This window comes from Passer domesticus, chromosome 6 (genome assembly GCF_036417665.1).
Source record: "Passer domesticus isolate bPasDom1 chromosome 6, bPasDom1.hap1, whole genome shotgun sequence".
Classification (NCBI taxonomy): domain Eukaryota; kingdom Metazoa; phylum Chordata; class Aves; order Passeriformes; family Passeridae; genus Passer; species Passer domesticus.
In genome coordinates, this window is record NC_087479.1 from 42345055 (window position 1) to 42365206 (window position 20152).

The following is a 20152-nucleotide window of genomic DNA, read 5'->3' on the forward strand; positions in this document are numbered from 1 at the left end:
TGATGGTGTTTGCACACCTGCAAAGCAGCAGTATCAGCCCAAACTTTATCGTTTTTAAGTGCAACATCTCTGTGACCCAATTATGTGAGGGAGCTCTTTCATGGTATTTGTATCCTGCTTTCTGCCTCTACTGCCTTAGTTTGATGCCTGTGATATGAGGAAACCTTTTTACAGCTCAAGTACCTAGCACAACAAATTTCTGTGAAGTAAGAAATGACTGGTCTGTGTGAAATTTCTAGACATGTTCTAGTTAAGTGAGAACTAATATTTCAAAAATGTGAAATCCACATTTGCCATTACCAGCTCTTTGAGACATCTGTTTATTTGATATTGGGAGCAATATATTTAATAATACCTGGTTGATTTTTTCAAACTGCATTGCAGATGTTCACTAGAGTTATTAGTAGAAGTACAATTAAAATGTAATTTTTATATTTATAGTAATTCTGACCATGTTTTCTTTCTCTCCTGATGAGCCTGATAGGCCAAAATTCTACCATGTGGATAAACCTTCTTCAAGAGTCCTGAAGTTATTCTAAGTTCCTCATCTTTACTGTCACTTTCCTGCTTTTTTTCAACTTTTTCTGTCTCCTTCTGTCTCATACCATGTTTTGGTATGAGATTGTAGTTATCATATTCAGAGCAATTTGCACTTCTATAGCTAAGCTCTCAAAGTGCTGATCAAACATTAATAAAGCTTCACAGTGGAGCTGCTTAATATTTTGATCACCTTTTTCATGGAACACGCATATTCATCACAACCAGGAATGTGTTTTGATAAATTTTCCATTTAGAAAACATTCTGACAGAGTTCTGAAGCAGGCAAAGCTTGCATATTTCAACAAGAGTTCCACATATCTTGCAAATAGATTTTCATTTGAATGATAATTAATAATTGAAAAAAAGTGAAGCCAAATGAAGCATTTTAAAAGCATAAAAATAATTTTAAAAAACAGAATGATAAGATGTGAATTGATCAAATGTTTTGAAATATTTGCAAAATTTCAATTCAGTGTCCTATTTGAGATCAAGGAAAGAAATGCAAAAGGGAATTGAAGTGCATTAATAAATTGCTGAACTGTGTTGCATTAGATACCAAATTTTGTCCTGAAAAAAATGCCAAGAGAAAAGAGAATTTGCATAATCGAATGTATACTTAATGTATAATCAGTAAAATGTCAGGTGACTTACAGATATCATTCTTTTTCTGACTATTCACAGGAACACTTTCTGCAGTAAACAATAGCAGGCAATCCCAACAGCAGCATTCACTTTTCTGTTTTCTTCTTGCTGTTCTAAACTATAGGTGACATTGTCTCACACCAATTAATGCCTTTAATGATTTTTAGGCTAAGAAGGTTGGAGTCCCTAATTTTAATTGACAAAATTACAGTTCAGGTACATTTAACATTAATGATTTGACTTACTGGTGCTGTAGGTATTATCTTTGTGTTTTAAACAAATTCATATATATTAACACAGTTAAGTGCTATTGCACCATTTGAGAAGCAGGAGATATGAGCAGGTGGACAAAGGCTGATTTAACCTCTACGTGCATTGGCATGACACACAGGTCTCACATAAATGAAAAAATTCAGGCAGCAGTCAAAAGAAATCACTTAGAGCTTGTTTTTTGTGAAAGTCTTGGTTTGAAATTGATCTGATCTGTTTATAGACAGATGACATCAATGCTAAATACTGAGGAAGGAGACAATACACAATAATTATTCCCAAAGCTATTTTCTAAGACCTGGATAGGAAGCTTCATTCAGTGGGGTGCTGGGGGGCTATGGAAAGATGCTCAGCTCTCCGCTGGAAGATGCACAAAATTCATGCTCCATAGCAGCACTTAGTATCTTCCAGGATGAAGCCCATCAAGATCATCAAGCACACTGATCTGAGTGCAGTCTGATCCAAGATTTTAATTTAATTTTTGCTCTCCAGAATCAGGAAGTTCATCAGTAAGATCCGCTGTCATTTGGCACAATAGGATTATAGGGTCAGCAATTAGATGCTGTCATGAAGACAATATGCTTAGCACTGGCATTTCTTATTCCTTTCCCATTTAGAAATTATCTTCAGCTTTTAGTTGATTTTTCTCAGCAATTAAATGCATAGACGTTAAATAATTCTTTTTTGGCTACATCAGTGTTCAACTTCATTCAGCTGATAACCCTGAGTGGGACCAAATTACAATGAGAAACTAAAGGAAATATACTCTTGCAGTAAGTAGTCTCCTATCCAGTTTAGTAGTCTGATATCTTAATCCAACTCTCTGTGTTGGATTTTTTGTTTGTTTGATTTCTTAATATTATATTCAAATATGACAGGAGGCATATTAATAGGACTTGCTTTGTAGACAGTTCTCTTAATCCCACTGATCTTTCTTAAATGAGTCAGTATTAATTTGCTGCTATTCTTCCTTTGTGGAAGTGGACTCTAGACTCTGTGTTGTGTTAATCAAACCAAAGGAACATTCAATCAAGCCCTGCTCAGCAATGGCAGGCTGTTATTAAAAGCAGGTAAATGTCTCCTCCCTTGATAAAGTGGTGGGCAAACAACACACAAAATAAAGTTTTTGTACTCCTGTGGCTGACAAATTTATCTAGAAATGGGGAAGATTTTGCTCTTAATAACTATTCAGCAAAGTGTTCCATGAAAAATTTTACATGGATGTGAAATACACAATCAAGTCTAGGAATGAGGACTAGAAATCAGGACTCGATTTTCTTCTCTCTCTTCTTCTCTCAGCCTATGCTGTATGCTTAAAATATCAAGAATAATTTTCATATATCTTTGAAAGATTTTAGCTTTAGAAGGCAATTGTCTGGGGAGGAATGTCAGATGGGTTTTTTTTCCAAAGTAGCCATTGCTCAGTTTTCCCTCAGCTAGTTCTAAATGTATCTCTTTTCAGTATCCAATTGCCTTTTGATTTTGTTTTGAGAGGTCTTGCATAATGCAGGGAGAAGTACATGCCTAACATAGCTTTCTGTGCTCCACTTCAGAGAAACTGGAGAGTAATGTGGGAGGGAGTGAGAAGTTCTCAAAAAGCTACCAGGATCTACCTTTACCTTTCAAAATTCTTTATTTCTTGCCTAAGGACAAAGAAAAAAAAAATCTGTGTCATGCTGAGAACCGAATTTTTTTCAGGTGTTTTTTTCCTCAAGCACATCTCTATTCTTTCTAAGGGTTGACCTAGTGTAATTTAATTTATGAAATCTGATCAGAATGCAATTCTTTTTAAAATTCTGGCTAATTTACTTTTTAAGTTATTGTAAAAGTTTCAAGCAGTACTTAAGATATGATTCTTCAATTTTAGATTTTGCAAAGGCCTAGCTCTACCTTGCAATTAGTACACTTGGTCATGGTGCTAATGACATCAGTGTTAAGGCTTAGATCCCCATGCAGGCCATTTACCTAAGAGTTGGACACAATGATCCTCTTGGGTCCCTTCCAACTCAGAATATTCTGTACATCTATGCATGGGATGTGTGGGCTTCTCTGGGCTGTCCTAGCAACATCAGAATTCTGGCAGGGCTAACATGTGCCTGTTATATCTGTAAAACATTAGAAACAGTTTTGACTTCCTACCTTCTGATTACATTCCATTTCATAATGAATTTACACCCCTGCCATTTTTTAAGTTTGCAAAACTGGCACCTGTAATGCAGCAGTCAAAAATCTGCTGCATAGGAATTGAAAGGTGAAAACAATGATCAGCCAAAGTCTATTTATTTATTTATTTATTTATTTTTCATTTGCTGAACATGCAAATAGTTCACTACCATGCAAAGTTATTATTGTTGCAGAAGCGATATACCAGCATCTGGTTATTGGTATATAGAAAGGAGATCTATACTTTTAAGAGTGGAGTTTTCTTATAAAGCATTGCAACTACTGTGTTTATGAGCATTTAAAGACTCTCCAGTGTTCAATCTTCTATATTTACAGTGCTCTAGATTCAGGAGAATTTCAGACCAGTGATGAACAGCAAAATGCTTGATTAAAAATAAACCTCTTAAAATCAAAACAGTTTCTGGCTTTTCTTCCTCTGCAGTTTCCAAGGAATTCTTACAGCAGTTTGCTAGAAAGTATGATTTGATTTTATTACTTTTTTAAAGTCATAGTTTAAAGTTAAAATAACTCCACTTTTATGCTGAAAGTAGTTTTATACTAGGAAAGCAAGAAATGGTTGGGAGATTTTATGGTCTACAGATGAAATGGAAACCTTGCCCCCAAGTTCTGTTTGCAAGGAAGCAGAGAAATTGCAGTCTTTAATGGTTGCAGTCTTTTAAACATTGAAAGTTTAAAAAGAGAAAGAATTATAGAAAGACCTTCTGTATTCCATATCTGTGCAGTTCCAACAGATATATATATATATTTAAACCCAACTAAAGATAGCCTGAATTACTAGCTGTGCTCCCCCTTAGTTTTCCTGGGATATTCTCAAACTTTTAAAATACTCTGTTTATGTTACTTTTACATAAATCTCCAAAGAAGTAAAAAATTGAACTAGCTTGTCACTTACCTGTTTTTGAGGAGAGAACAATATCAATCTTATGAATCTGGCTTTTGCCTGTGCTGCAAGCAGGAATCTGGTAGGGAAGAAAATATATATCTACAGCTTTAGCAATAAGCTGTCACAGCTGTGGCAGCAAACTTTGGCTGTAGGAATGGATTCCAGTCAATAAGACTCTTGAGACAGTTTCAGTCTGGATCTGAAAAGATATTAGTACATAACTTACAATACAACCTGACAGTAAGCTGTCTCTTTATTTTCTGTTTTCATTGGCAGGTCCTGAAAAGTCCAGTTCTACCTGTTGATTTGGGCACTCATGCACATTCTACATGATGTCATTTTGTCTATATGGAAAACAGTTTCATTAAGAAGCCAAAGCTACAGGCTTATATATAGGAAAAATGCCTAAAAGCATGATAATTTCAAGTTAGACACAAAGAAAGCTTCCTGAATTAAGTGTATTGATATCTAATAAGGTTTAAATTGCTAAAAAAGAGCAAAGATATGAACAGAATAATACTTCATGAAAGTACTTTCAGAACTTAATGAAATTAAGTGACCGTCCAAAAAAAAAGTGCTATGTCATTCTGCTTTTTTAATATTTATGTGATGAAAACTAGTATTTTTAATAGCCTAGCAGAAAGAACCAGCCAGTTATCAAAATTATACAGTGGAAAACACTGCACTGGCAGAAATATTTTCCTTTTTCATATATCAGCTTCATATAGGTAATAGCGAGGAAGAAGGCTTGTAGAAATATTTTTTCATATTTTTGAAGCCATTAATCTGGAGGATTCATAATTTAAATCTAAATTATGTCTGAAAGTCTGCAACCACCATAAGGGTTTATGGAATTTACTGTCTTGAAATTAAAATGACAATTACATTTTTCAAGCTGATGGAACATTTTGGATTGAGAATTGAACAATATTACAGGGTACTCACTTCACAAATTAATAATTGTTCCTGTTTATGAAGACATTCCCTTGTCAATTTTGAAAAGTTACAAAAGATGAGAAAAATAGAACAGTCATATAGCCTGAAGGGAGGTTAATCACATCAAGTTTTGATGCCTTCCTGATGACTGGGCAAATTGTTTTTTAGATTACACTGCGCATTAGGTTGGCATTGACTCCAGTGAGAGACTAGACAACTGTTCTGTAGAGATGGACTTACACTGTAAATATCAAGATGGGGTGAAAGGATCCTATGAAATTCAACACAGGAAGAAAAAGAGTATTCAGATATACAGGTTGAACTTGCTAGAAGTGTGGGGAGCAATGGAAGATGTTGAAACAGGATTTTTGTCTCTTCATTAAGCCAATAATGTTCTGCCATTGTACAAAGATGATGTGCTTCTTAGAAGGAAAAACATTTTACAACATATAAAGGAAAGGAAAAATACAACAGAATTGTATGTGAGAGAGCAAGAATAATTATTTTCAGGAATGTGCAAGTACTAGAAATTATTCAAGGGGCAGTTTGTGGGTGGAATCAGACCTCACTAAACAGGACATATGAGAAGGACATGAGGCATGAGCCAGTATTATAAATACCTGAGTTAAAATAATGAGGAGAAAATAGAAATAGAACATATACAAAGAGAACTGAACTGGTATTTGGCAAATATTTTTTATTATATTATCCAAATTCTGTGTTTAAGTAAAATAACATTTTAAAATTTTGTTATTGTTTTAGAAAGTAGAGGACATCAGCTAAAGTTGACGTATCAGATAATGTATTCTCTTTGAGAAAAAGATAATAATGAAGAATTTAAGCCTAAGGACCTGTAAGTTTTAAAATAACTTGAGTACCTAGTGAAACAAAATGAAGACACCAGACAGAAACAGCATTATTAAAAAATTAAGTCACAGAACATGTCTCAGAAATATGAACTGTGGAAAACTAGCTATAGCAATGGTAGACAATCAATCATAATTCAATTTTGTGCATTTATATGTTTTATATAGATATAAAGATATAGATTTATATCTTTAGAGAAGATATAAATCTAAACACAAAAGTCTAAACCCAGGATAACCACATTCTAATAGTCCCAAAGAAAAAAAAAAAAGCCATTTATTGGATAATTGGCACACACATATGAAAAAAAAATTATTGACTACTATTAACTGATTGTTACTAGTTAGCGTATTTTTTTGACATGACTTTTGAAAGAAGACTACCAGACTATGTAACCACCAAATGGTAAAAACAAAGAGACCAAATTCTAACAAATAGTAGTAAAAGGTCAAAGAGAAAATATGCCACTGAGATTACCCCAGCTGATTTGAGAATGGTGCTAATAATGGCAAGGTTGTGGGTTTGGTCCCTGTATGGTGCACTCAGGAATTGTACTTGATGATCCTTTTGGGTCTCTTCCAACTCATCATATTCTGTGAAAATCATGTGATAGAACACCATGTATGACCCTTTGCAGAAGCAAGGTAATGCTGTGTGCAGGATGGCTTCCAGTGAAAGAGGTTTATTTGTGAAATTATTCTTTGCTTCTCAAAGACGACTGTTAAATTAGAACAAACTGAGGAGCTGAAAACTTTTTCTACAGCAGAAAGATTGGGATGAGGGGGAGCACAAATCTCTAAAATGCTTAAACTGAAAAGGAGAAGAGAATAGGTTAAATAGCACAATCTAAAAACAAGATAGCAATCCAACACAAAAATTTAGTAAAACTAAATGCTGAGTACTAAGCTGAATCAGAGACTGCTTGTGTATTTTATATTACAAACACATATTACAAGAATTTTCCTTTAGAAAATAAATTATGCCAAGCACTCACAACTACAAAGTTTTGCAGACTGGAACAGACTCCCCAGGGAAGTGATCACAGCACCAAGCTGCCAGAGATCAAGAAGTGTTGGGACAATAATCTCAGGTACATGGGCTGACTCTCGGGTTATCTGGTGCAGGGCCAGAATATGGCCTTGGTGATTCTAGGGCACCCCTTCCAACTCAAGATATTCTGTGATTCTGTGAATAGTTCTGTGTGAGACTAATGGTATGAACACCTTGAGTTCATGTGCGCCTAACACAAATTCTTGAAAACTTTAGTTATACTAACCTCGTAACTCTATGAGTACATTGCATGCACATTAATTCACCACCTGTGAATACTGCCTGCTGTCTGCTCCTTGTCCTCAGCCCACTCTCTCCTCACTGCTCATTCCCCTTTGTCTGGAATGTATTTCGTGATTTCTCAAATGCAGTTTCTATAGTTGTTACTGAAATTCTTTCAAAGATTCACTTTTTCTTCAATTCCAGCAAATATAGTTCCAATACCTTCTCTCCCATGGTGTTTTGATGGAAGAGAAAAAGGGGTATGTCAAAGAAGCATAAAGCAACTTCAAATATTCACTTTCCTGTTGCTACCATCTTTTTATGTCTATTCTTTCTTGTAGTATTTTATATGCATAAGACCCTCTTTGCATTTTTACTTCCTTAGCCACAGCTAGTGTCATTATTGTTACCTAAAAAAGAGACAACACTTTAGTCAATGACTTGGAGGCACATTTTATAATTTGTTGCTGCAAAAGGCCTTGTTCTCCATTCAGCTGCCACATAGAGCAGCAGCGTAATGGTTCCACTGTCAATTGAATTGCAGGTTTAAATGGCATAGATGAAGGAAGAATCTAATAGGGAGAAATTACAAGAATTAGGAGACTGATGAGCTGTGGGTGAGGATCCTATCTGGCTGTTATCTTAGTTGCTTTCAGGCATCATTAGTGCTGTGTGCTGGCTTGTGCTCAAGGAGCATAGAAGGAAACACAACCCACCGACAGGGAGGATCACAGACTATTTAGCACCTCACTTTCCAAGTGGGATCTAGTTTTCATTTGCCTGTTTGGATACAACACAAGCCCTGGCTCTTTTGCTAATCATTACAATGATATAAATGTCACCCCAGGACAGCTTCACTGAAGTTCTAGGAGCTGCTAGGGGTATTCAGCAAATACTGCGCTTGACCTTGCAACAGTGGAAACTATAGGGCCTGTATAGTATTTCTTCTTGTGAATTGCAAGCAGAGGCAGACAAAAAATAGAAGTGGTACCCAGAAGCATATATGCATAATTTTTTAGGACTAGTCTTCCCGGTTTTTCTGTATGACTTTCCTAAATTAGGCCATCAATCCCAGAAATCTCAGTTCTTGAGACATGTTCTCACCTAGGGTAAAATTACTGGCCTTCTCTCAGAGGTCATCGTAGAATAGCTGCATATCACCATACCATCTTTAAAAATAAAAAAGAATAACCAAATACCAAAGGAATAAAAACTCCTGCAGATTTTTTTATGAGGTTGAGCATCAATTGATAGTATATGTGAATGAAAATGTAAACATTTACTACTTCCTAACTTCTTCTGGCTTGGGCAAGCAGAAGATGGGTCAAAAGAACAGGGAATTCACAGTGGAGATGTGAATTTGGGTTAAAGTTTCGTAAATTTCAGGATGAAATAATGCTCTCATACACTCTTAGTCTTTGTGCAGTCCCCAGCTGCCACCTTCCCTTCTGTAAGTCCCTGAAATTTTAAAGTGCCACTTTCCATTAAATTGAAAAGTTTCTACAGGTTTAGGATAGTTTTCTACAGGTTTAGGATTTAGTCTTTTCCAAGTTTTTATTTCATTTGGTTTGAATACTATTGAAATCTCAGGATTCCTTCCCTTCAAATGAAATAATGACATTTTATTGACTCATGTTTTGAGTGACCAGTTAAAAACACAGAAACGAAGCACAATTTAAAAAAAATACTGATCATCCACCCTCCAGAAAAAAACCCTATAAGATATTTTCCCAAATATTGAGGAAGGCAAGCCAAAAATAGGGGTGTTTTGTTGTTGAGGTTGTTCTCTGCTGTTCTTAGTACCTTGTTCACATGCAGATGATACATTGGTGTGGTTTATGTAATGACAGGCAAAGAAATAGTGGCATATATATGTAAAAAAAAAGAATCAATTTTTGGTAGTTATTGTCTTGACAAAGCAACTAAAACTAGCAAAAAATTGTACTAAAAATAGGTAAATATTAATTGTTTTCATTCTATATAGTTATAAGCAACACCAAGAAAGGAAAAGAAACTTTTATATGTATGACACACTAAACCAAACTAGGCAGAGTACCAAAGTGTGCATTGTAAAGAAAAAGTGAGCTGAATAAAATCCTGCTGAAAGCATGTGAAAAAGTATGCTCAAAATAAACTCCTAATCTTTTCTAACAGAAAAACTTTGGATCTGAAATGCATGCTTTTTGCCTCCAAAAGCTGAGATTTAGTTTTCTGTACTGATCTCCTATATAAATAATCTTCTCAAAAATAGTAATAGGAAAAAATCCAAAAGTACAAACAATTGAGGGAGAATAAGCTTTAGAAGGAAAATTTTGGAAATTTCTAGAAAGAAGTTATAGATAAAATTTTTGGACTAATCTCTCCTCTGCTAAGTCAAAAGCATAAGAAAAAAAATCGAAAGATCACTATTTATTCCTCCTTTGTTCTGAAAGTGTTCAATTTCTCTTAAGAGGAAGATTTGCTGATTCATATGGCATAGAGAGCAGAAATGTCCTCAATTTCTGCAGAGTGAAAACATCAGCAATTTTTCAGCATGAAGAGACAGAAAGCTTGACTAAAAATACATAAAAGCACATTTGGAATAAGAGGAAAAACAAGCTAAAAATATTACTTGGATGAGCATAACCTATTTAGGTGCTGTACAACCACTGCTAGATTATGTGGTCCCATATTTCCAGTGCTTTTACAAGGTCGTCCATTAACCCTGATTTCTTTTCAAAATGTCTCAATCCAACTGTATTCAGCAGAGCTGTTGTTTGAATGCACACATTTACCTTTAGCTCTTCAGTTCATTTCATCTCTTGATTGCAACCCTCCTCTCAAATGAGTGACTCATCTATGGTGATTGAAATTACCAGTCTGGGAATAGAGTAAAACTCAGCATAAACATTTGAGTTAACTTCAGAGAAGTCATACTGATTTTTAATTTTTTTCTTTCTGTTCCTTACACGGTAAGGAGAGTGTGGACTTAAACCTGTGTGAGCACTGAGACTGCCATCAGTTTTCGTTACTGGGTATGTATCCATATGGTGTGAATAGTTATTTAGATGTTTCTCCTATTTCTTCTCTCTGTCATCTCTAATACCAATAGACAGCTATTTTACAAACACAGCTGATAAATTGTTACAGGGGAAAGTAGCTATATTCATGGTTGTTTTTTTGTTTTTTATTTTTTTTTTTGTTTTGTTTTGTTTTTTTGTTTTTTTTTTTTTAATTAGAAATAAGCCCCATCTCAGCTGGTATCACTTCTAATCTTCTGCTGCATTATAGTGACCCACACAAACCCCCCAGGGTACACAAACCTTCAGAACACCTTTAGGATATTTAGAAAAATAAAGAGCAAAATAAGGTAACAATTCTGAAAGTCCAGATCAGGAGATCCTAGAAAGCTGAGTGAATTTCCATGAGGGAAAGGAATTCTTGAAGCTCTGAGACTGTTTTTCTGAGTTAGAGGAACAGGAGCATCTGCTCCTGCACTTAAAAAGCACCTGGTCAGACACTCAGATGCAGAAAAATGTATGTTCCTTGTCTGTCTCCAAGTAAAAAGGCTTCTATTTTGAACTAGTTCATGCTCAAGCAGCTGTTAAAAATCATCTAGTCCCTGGTACCCCTCTAGATGTTACTGGCCCAAAAGATGGTAGAATCCCATGCTTCCTAGAAGTCCATGCCTGAAGGCATGAAGATTTAAAGTAGCTTTCAGAGGCAGATAATCAAATAGGAAATATGTATTATCAAAAAGTGGTTGTATATTAAAATAATTTCTGATCTTAAAAATATTATTTTCTTGCAAAATTACAACAGCTACTCTCTGGTCAGCTGATGTTTTCACTGGGTAAAGTGTTACAAGCAGTCTAGGAAGCAGGAGCGTTAATGGATCATGAAACACAGAGGTAAAACTCAATCATTTTGGGGAAACTTACCAGTTTCTCCTCATTAATTTCTCTCTATTTATAGGGATGATACAGCTTTTTTTTAAAAAAGGAAAAAAAAAGAGGAGCAAACTAGACTGTGTCTGAGACAAGGAGTGGATTCTAGAATGTGGAAGATAAGTGATCATTTATCATTAAGAATAGTGAAGTTTTATAGTTGATTGACCCCACATTGTTGTAGTCTGGCTCTAAAGTGAAAGAAAACAAATGCAGGCTTTAAAGAGTGAAAATTGCTTCTTTCTGCCAGGGCTTTTTGGTTTTTGTGGGTGGTTTTTTTTGTTTATTTGTTTTTGTTTGTTTTTTTGTTTGTTTGGTTTGTTTGTTTATTTGTTTGCTTGTTATGGGGGTTTTTTGTCTTTTTTTATTTTGTTCTGTTTGCTTGGGTTTTTTTGTTTGTGTTTTTTGTTGTTTTGAGTTTGGGGTTTTTTTCTGGGTATGAAATACAGAATTTTCTTATCTAAGAAGGGCAAATTATGAAAGATGTCAAAAGCACGACAGATAAATGCATTTCATTCCTTCTAACACTTAATAGTTCCTGTCTTACTGTGATAGGACCAATCATAGAGACATGCTTTCAATCTTCACACAGTGCCAAGAAACACACAGCTTGAGATTTTTGCCGGGAGATTGCCAACTCCTCAGGAAAAGTGTTATTTTGTAGAATAGATGGAACAAGCCATCTTCATGGTGGTGAGCTAACCCATTCAGAAAGCAAGAGAAACTTTAAGAACTTAGAAAGGCTTGAAAAAAGTGGTATTGTGGAGTCTGTAAGTTTGTTTGTTTTTCCAAAATGTTCAGCCAGAAGCTACTGTACAAGTTCCACTGAGCCTGTTTCACAGAGCATCCCAAAGTCCAGCTCCTCAGCCTTCAAGTTGAGAGTGCAGCAAATTGCTTCTTTGTAAAAGGTAGGGTTATTGTTCCATCTCAAGGGGATTAGTTTTCCCACTACAAAGTCAGAATGTATTCAGTTTTGCATGGAATATGGTCTGGAGATAGAGGTCCTTCATGGAGTCTAAACTATATCAATGCAAAGCACTTGTGCTTCTTTCTGATGAATTGTGGGAGTAACAGCATCTTAGAAAGTGCAGAGACCGTTCTCCTTCATTTCTCCCTCTCAGGAAAGAGAAGAGGAGGAATGGCATTAAAAAAAACCCAAAACCAGATCAAAACAAAAACAATCAAACAAACAAACAAACAAAAAAAACCCCAACAAAACCAATAAAACAAACTTCTTTAGGCAAATCCCTCTAGCAAACCAGTAATAGATGCAATAGTGGCAATAATGATTAGCCATGGTGAATTTCAGAAAGTTAAATGAAACCCTAACTCACAAAACCTAAGCTATTTCCCCAGCAGGTCAGTCCCGAGGGAATATCTATTAGACAGCCTACTGTGACATCTAAATCTGTACATATTCAGGAGTAAAGAGGGAAAAGCTGAATTAAGATATGAAGTAATAGAACTGGTGAACTCCTTAGAGGGGTTTGTTACAAACACAGTAATGCCCAGCACATACATCTCCAGAGACTTTTGAGACCATGGCATCAAATAAAGTACCCCTGACAGGTTTCTGGGTTGCCAGGATTTTTGTTAAAAATTCTTGCTTAAAGTTTTATGGCTGAGTCTCCTGACACAAACAGGAAAAAAATGAAAGGAAGCAAATACCACAGAAGCAAGAGACTGATGAGAAATTTTCAGTAGAGGTGTTATCTTCATGATGAAATCCTGGCTTACCAGAGTTGGATAATAATGTTAAGTGGCAAACCATGATGGCTGAATCCACTTCTGGTTGTCAGTTGCCAACAGATTTTTGGGTGACAAGAGGAATTCAATCTGACACTTTCAGAAGCGTGACTGCCAATTTTGTGAGAATTATGTTTTGCATCCTAATCCTCAGCTTTATCCACTGTCCTTCCCAGACAGGCCAGTTTCCATAAAAAGCTGGGAGGATCTCCTTCAGTGTCCCAGTGATATTCACCTGTAATTCCCAGCAGGTTTTTCTGGCTTGCTGGGTATATAACTATAAACATCAAACAGATTGCACTTATTTTTTTTTTTTCTCTCAGTAGTATTGGGAGTATTGGAATTGTTTGTATAATATTCTCTTGCAACTATTAGATCAAATTGGTAAGGAGGTAAAGAGATTAGTCTCTGTATTTTTAATCCCTAAAATGAAAGGAGGTATTCCAAAGCACAAGTACAAAGACAACAGTATATAAACAGCTATAGTCTGGATTTTGATTGTTAATACTACCCACTCCTGGCATACATTTTTCCCCAAATCAGATGTTGTCTTCAGGTCACTTATACTCTGTGGAAGTCCTGAAAGTGGAAGATGGATGGGTCAAAATACATCCACAGATTTCCATTTTGGAGCCTGCTTAGTTGATACTCAGCTGCCACTGAAAAAAGAAATTTTATTACATTTTGAGCCAAACCATTGACATAAGGGATTCTTACCACTGGCAAATTTCCTGATATCTCATTTTAATTGTGGCATCCATTAAGGTTTTTCTTAAAAAAAAAATCAGAGCGTTTCTGCATGTTATTGGGTAGACATTTTCAGATGATTCTACCCCAGATGATTCAGGGTAGATTCAGCTGGTTTGAATATTTACTGAAAAAGCCACTAACCACCATAGAGGAGTAATGAAAACACAGAGCACATCTTTCCTAATTTTTAACTCAAAATATTATCTAGTTACACATTCACAGACTGAAAAATATCAAATGGTCAATAAAAAAGCACATTTTGTTTATCATTACTCTAAAACCAAATTAAAATTCTTTCCCTTCTTCAGACCGTTTCATATGTAAATTTCAGCTATATATTTTAGATGCTTAAATGTAGAATGACTAGCAGAAAGAAAAAAAGCATATGAGAATGCCAAAAGCTATGATGCCTTCATATTTTGAAACAATTATATCTGCAAAAAATAACACATAGGACCATGTGTAGGTCTATTTGTGGGCAAAAGCTGAAAACTATCATGAGCCAAATTTTTTTTGTGAGGTTTTATGGGGATAGAGGGCTTGGAGGAAGATAAGAGAGTGTTGTGGATAAAGTCTGTTATTTGAAAAGATGAAAGTATACCTAGAAAGTTTTGAAATATGACATCACTTTTTCCCAACTTGAACTTCAGGCAGCATATTGACATTAAATCAATTTGGTAATATGAAAGGGCTTCACTTAAAAAAGAACAGAGAAATCTAAACTGAGATTGAAGTCTCCCTCAGCCCCATCTTTATTCTCACAGCAACAAAGTACAAAAGGCTATCAAGAACAAAATCCCAGAAGGGAGTAATTTTGTTTTCCTTTGAAAATTTCTACGTTTATGAAGACATTGTCTGGGTTTCTGACTTTAGAATATTAACAAAGCTTTGTTTAGGAGGAAGGCACAGAGTGTGCCAGAAAACAGGAATTAGTCTCTTTAGCCATGGAATTTATTCTCAGTTGTAGTGATGGGTGAACTTGAAGCAACTTCTCAGCTATGGTCAGCTGAGAGAGGTGAAGTAGTGCATTCTCAGCCTCATAGCAAATGTCTGACAAGTAGAAATAGTTTATGAATAATAGCTAATGCAGTATGCTCAGCTTTCTGATTTCATCTCCCTCTTTGTGTTATAAATCCACACTGGCATGTAAATAATTTTTACTTGCTAAGCCTCCTGGGGAAGGGAAATAAATAAAAATTAGCATTTGCCCAAAAGAATTTATTTGAGATCTGCATTGAACGCTTTGTATTCACTGTGTGATGGATGTACTGCCTCTTTCTTGGTGCTTAGGAGTTATTTAAAGGTCCAGCTGAAATGAGTTTCATAATAAGGAATACATAAAAACAAATACTGCAAAGAGCCATTGTGCTGTCTCTCTATCTGACTTACAGGAGTAAATGTAGTAAAGGAAATATGAGCAGGAGGATGCTAATGAAACATTGACAGGAGGAGTGATAAGTAAAGTAAGATTGTCAATAGAATCCTAAGAAAACAGTGGCAGCAGGATAAGCAGCAGCACAAGCCCTTCACACTGTTTCTTGGGATTTTTTTCCTCTTTTTTTCACAGCCAGAGTTTTACATACTTGAAGGGTTTTGAGCATCTTGAAATGCTGACCATTCATGCCTTATAAAATTCAGTCCAAATAGGAATTATGTTCATTGCATTAAAACCAAGGAAATATCTGTTAGAATTTTTTAAAATATTTTCCTAAAGTAACTGCAGGTTTGTTTTTTCCAGGGCACTTTCTAACCTTGTAGCTAAGGGCCAGTTCCATAAGATTTTCATCCATGTTATTTGAGTTATTAGTTAAGAGATCTTAAAAAGGAGAAAGGAATTAAAATCACAAAACATCTAGAGGGAAAAACAATCTAATTGCAAATAAGACAAATTAATTCTTCACTCATGTTTCCTATAAGAAAAATGTGTAATTCCCTAGAAAGTATCCGGGAAAATGCAAGTAACCTAAAAAGTATTTTTCAAACCAATTACTCAGTCTCCTAATCAAAAATAATGGTAGAATACAGAGTGAAGAATTAAAATGTATGAAATAATTAAAGAAGTTAACAATTTTAATCATTATTCCTCTTCATTAAGAAAAGCTTTTGGATAGAAATAATGATGAAATGGTGACTAACTACCCTGAACTTCAGTGATAAAGTGTATTCAGGATAAAATTGAGTAAACTGAGAGTGCAGGTTAATGTATGGATCTATTCCCACTCAGAAGCACTAAACCTATATGTGCAAAAGATAGTATATGGACTAGCACTAGAAAAAGATATCATTCCATCAGTAATGGCAGGAAAATAAGGAAGATAACTAAACATTCAAATAGACAAGGCAAGGAGTTACTGTTAGGAAGATTGGAGGCAGAGCCAGTGGGGAGTTTCATTCCAGGAGTACATCCCCATCCTGTGCCCTAATGTTGCTGCATGTCCCTGTCATGTCCCTCGCATTGATTTTTCACAGTTCCTATAGTTGCATGTTTCTGTAGAGCTTCAATTTTATTTAATGGTGAGGAAGGAGGCTTAGTCCTGGCTTGTGTTCCAGTCCATGCTGAAAGGCAGAACAACAGAAAGGAAGCCAAATACAGATTATTGAACTAAGTATGGATTTCTGAGAGCTGAGAGTGATCATGGAGCAAGGAGGGGAAGAGGGAAAGCAGATATTGTTTTACACACCTATTTATGTCATTTGGAAACAGCTGGACTGAGAAGGCTCTTTAAAGACTTTGTAATGTGCCTTTAAAAAGATGTTTCCAGTCTATTTCCTTCTGGGTGCTGGTAATGTGATCAGTTCATTGCCTTTCAGCAGGCACTCAAGACAGAGGGCAAAAATCAAGATCCTATTATTCTGAGAGGGTCATTGTAATTCTTTCCAGCCCATTAGGCACAAATATATTTGTAGACAATTCCATAATTGCAGAACACCACTGAGGATTTCACTAATTAATGTAAAACCAAAACTGTGCTTTATTAATACCATGCAAGCTGTAAAGTTTCTCTTTAATCAAATATGGGGAAAGACTTCTATGTTTTGATTTACATCCATGATAAAATTTTTCTGTGTAAGATTTTACTGGCCTACATACAATCTATATGGATGTGAAAAACACCCAAACTGAACTAAATCAGAGAATGAAGTGCCTTTGTCATTCCTGTTGGAGAATTTCCTGCTTGAGGCAAATATTGACATTGTGAAATCCAGGGACTAAATACAATAAAACTGTTGTCCTGATGAGTTTTCAGTCACACACTTTCCCCTCCTGCAATTCCATGAGAATTTTCATCTCCCATTTTAACTTCAGCGTCCAAGACCATGTTTAGACATTGCCATGGTTTATTTAGTATAACCTGCCTTAGAAAATCTGTATTAGGCATAAACTATGAATCATTTTTTTCCTAACATAGAACTTCAAAAGGCTGCACTAGGAATAATATATTAGAATCACTATTGTTTAGGCATAAAAATAATCTTTTAGCTTGATACAAATACTTTCATATTGTTTTCCAAATAAGGTACCTAAAATTATAATTAGTTTATGGGTGTCAATTTACAATTGCTATTAAAAGTCATTAATTTTAAAAATCACATTAAAGTTCACCCTACCAGTGTAGAAGCCCTAGCAAACAGAAACACATATTAAAAATGGAGAAATTTAAAGCTTTAAAAAAAAAAAAAAAAAAAAAAAAAGACACAGTGCTTACTTGCTCTTATGACATCAGAGTAGTGATAATGATAAGTGAGTTATGGTCTTCATCTCATCTGCCCAGGCCATGCACTCTATGGGATATGATGCTTTGGAATTATGCATGGTGATTCTACCAGCTCCAAAAAACCACTTGTTTCTCCTTAACATGATTCCATCATAGGAATGAATAATAATTTATCACTTATTGTAAGGGATTTTTTCCTTCAGTAAAACTGAAAAGAGATGACTTGAATATGGATCCATACATATTTCTCATCTATAACTCTGACATTATTTCCATTGGTCTTCATTCTGCTGAGTTTGACTTCTTTTTTTCTTCAATTCTTTCCCTCCTACTGGTTTCATTTGGCTGATGTTAATGTATCTTTTTGTCTGAGCACTGCATACCTGCACTGAAATTACAACTTTGGTTATTTTTCTTTTCTTCATTATTTCACAGCTGTGAAAAACTGGGGGTTGACAAATACTTCAGTGAAGCTGATCAGACATTGCAACATCCCGTCCTTTCCTCCAGCACCCTCACTGAGGGTGTGACTGCTGTGTTTCTTTGAGACTTTTAATTTTTTCTTTCAAAGTTTCCAAACTCTAAATTCATCCTGGTATACATATATTCAAATCAGTTATTTGTTATTACATTAGTTTTGCAACTAATAGAAAAGCTGCAATCCAAATATTTTGCAGGAAAATATGGAATAGAAGGTGCATATGTAGCAACTGTTAACCCTTTTGGGGTTCAAATAAAGACAGAATCCTTAACTCAAAACTTTAAGTAGGTTAAAATATGCAGTTTTCTTTAGTGGAAAGCTTTCAACTGCCAGCAAACCTGTCTTTGTGCATTTGAGGTATTCTGATTTATGGTAAGAGCTGTGAAACCACAGGCTCTACAGACAGGGCATATATTTAAAGGTTAAATCTTCACTCTGTTGCACTACTCTTATGACTGTAGCATGGTTTTTGAATGATTCTTATCCTTATTCTGATCCTTGCAGCACTTGCTGAACTGTGCCACAAAATCTTGTACAGACTTATCCTGGAAATGGAGTTGTAGCTAAACTACATTACAGCTGTATCTTCAGCTGTAGTTCTATAATGTTTTTCATCAGTTCTCATCTAGGTCTTGGTATTCATGTTCTGTCTTTGAATTCACTCTGAAATTTTAAGGTCCATGGAGCAAGAATAACATTTATTGCATGTTTATAATCAAGAATGAAATCAGATCTTATGGTTTGTATCCAAAAATATATTTTAGAAATATGAAAAAAAAAATAGTAATCACAATAAATAACCAGACTATTTAAAATGTAACTCTGCTCTATGACTGCATGTTGAACATTTTGTGAGTTAATTGTGGCATTTCATGAAGAAATAACAGATACCCTATGTATACCATGATATGTGCATTTGAATGCTACAGACTGATGGGAGAAAAATTGTTCCCAAAATTTAACCAAAGAAATATCATACACACAAACACTCACAATCAGTAAAGACAGGAACAATAGACAAGGAGATTTCAGAACATAAATTTGTGATCCTTAAATTTTTATACAGCTTCATTATTTCTGTGTGATATTTGAAAATCTGTCTGTCTCATACCTGTCACATGGTGCTTGAACATCAAGAAGAATAGTCTGCACTTACATAGTACATTTTCCTCAGACATCTTTAAATGCTTTACAGGCAACTGAATCTCTAAAATGTTGTCTGAGGCTGAGAATTATTGTTTTTTTCAACTATTCCATTTACTTACTTCGTAATTATAGTTTTCACAGAAAATCTGTAACATACTAATATTGGAATCTACTGGTGTAAACTGTTAGTCCTAAACTTCTCTTCAATAAAATTTAAGTTCTATATTATTAGTATCAGCAATATTGCATCTGTAGTTACCATAATTTTAATCATAATTTACGTAATAAAGAATGTGAAGCAAAATAATTCATGAATATTAAGTCTGTTTTGAAAAGAGAGATGTCCTAGTCACTGCCTTGCATTGATTTTTCACAGTTCCTATAGTTGCATGTTTCTGTAGAGCTTCAATTTTATTTAATTTCCTTTTTTGTTTACTGTTAATGAATATCAAGAAGGTTTTTTAGATACAGATTTTGTCATGACATTTTCATTTAAATACAGTGCTAGAAAGCTTAGAGTGGTATTGAGAAAAAAAGCCCTTGAATTTGATTACTGTATTAGAAAATCAATATGGTTGTCTAGTATTTTAAGTCTAAGATGGAGAACATAGAATTTCTTTCAATCATTAAGATAGTTTCAGTGAAAAAGTATGAAATAACACTTGTTTGTTATAGGACTTTTTTCTGACTCTTCATGTCTTTTTGTGTTTTATACATTTAAAATATTTTGCTTTTCTTATTTAGTTTAATCCTACCTGCATCGCTTCCAATATGCAATGCATTTCCTAAAGAC

The 20152-nt window shown here is 34.9% G+C and overlaps 1 long non-coding RNA gene across 1 annotated transcript in view; it reads left to right on the forward strand.

Annotated features, from left to right (window-relative positions):
- LOC135303309 (uncharacterized) overlaps nucleotides 1-19545 on the forward strand; it is a 64471-nt gene extending 44926 nt beyond the window's left edge. The window contains exons 3-4 of the long non-coding RNA XR_010364767.1: nucleotides 10551-10608; nucleotides 18168-19545. This is a non-coding gene — a long non-coding RNA (uncharacterized LOC135303309). The remainder of the gene's footprint in view (nucleotides 1-10550; nucleotides 10609-18167) is intronic.
- The last annotated feature ends 607 nt before the right edge of the window (nucleotides 19546-20152 follow it).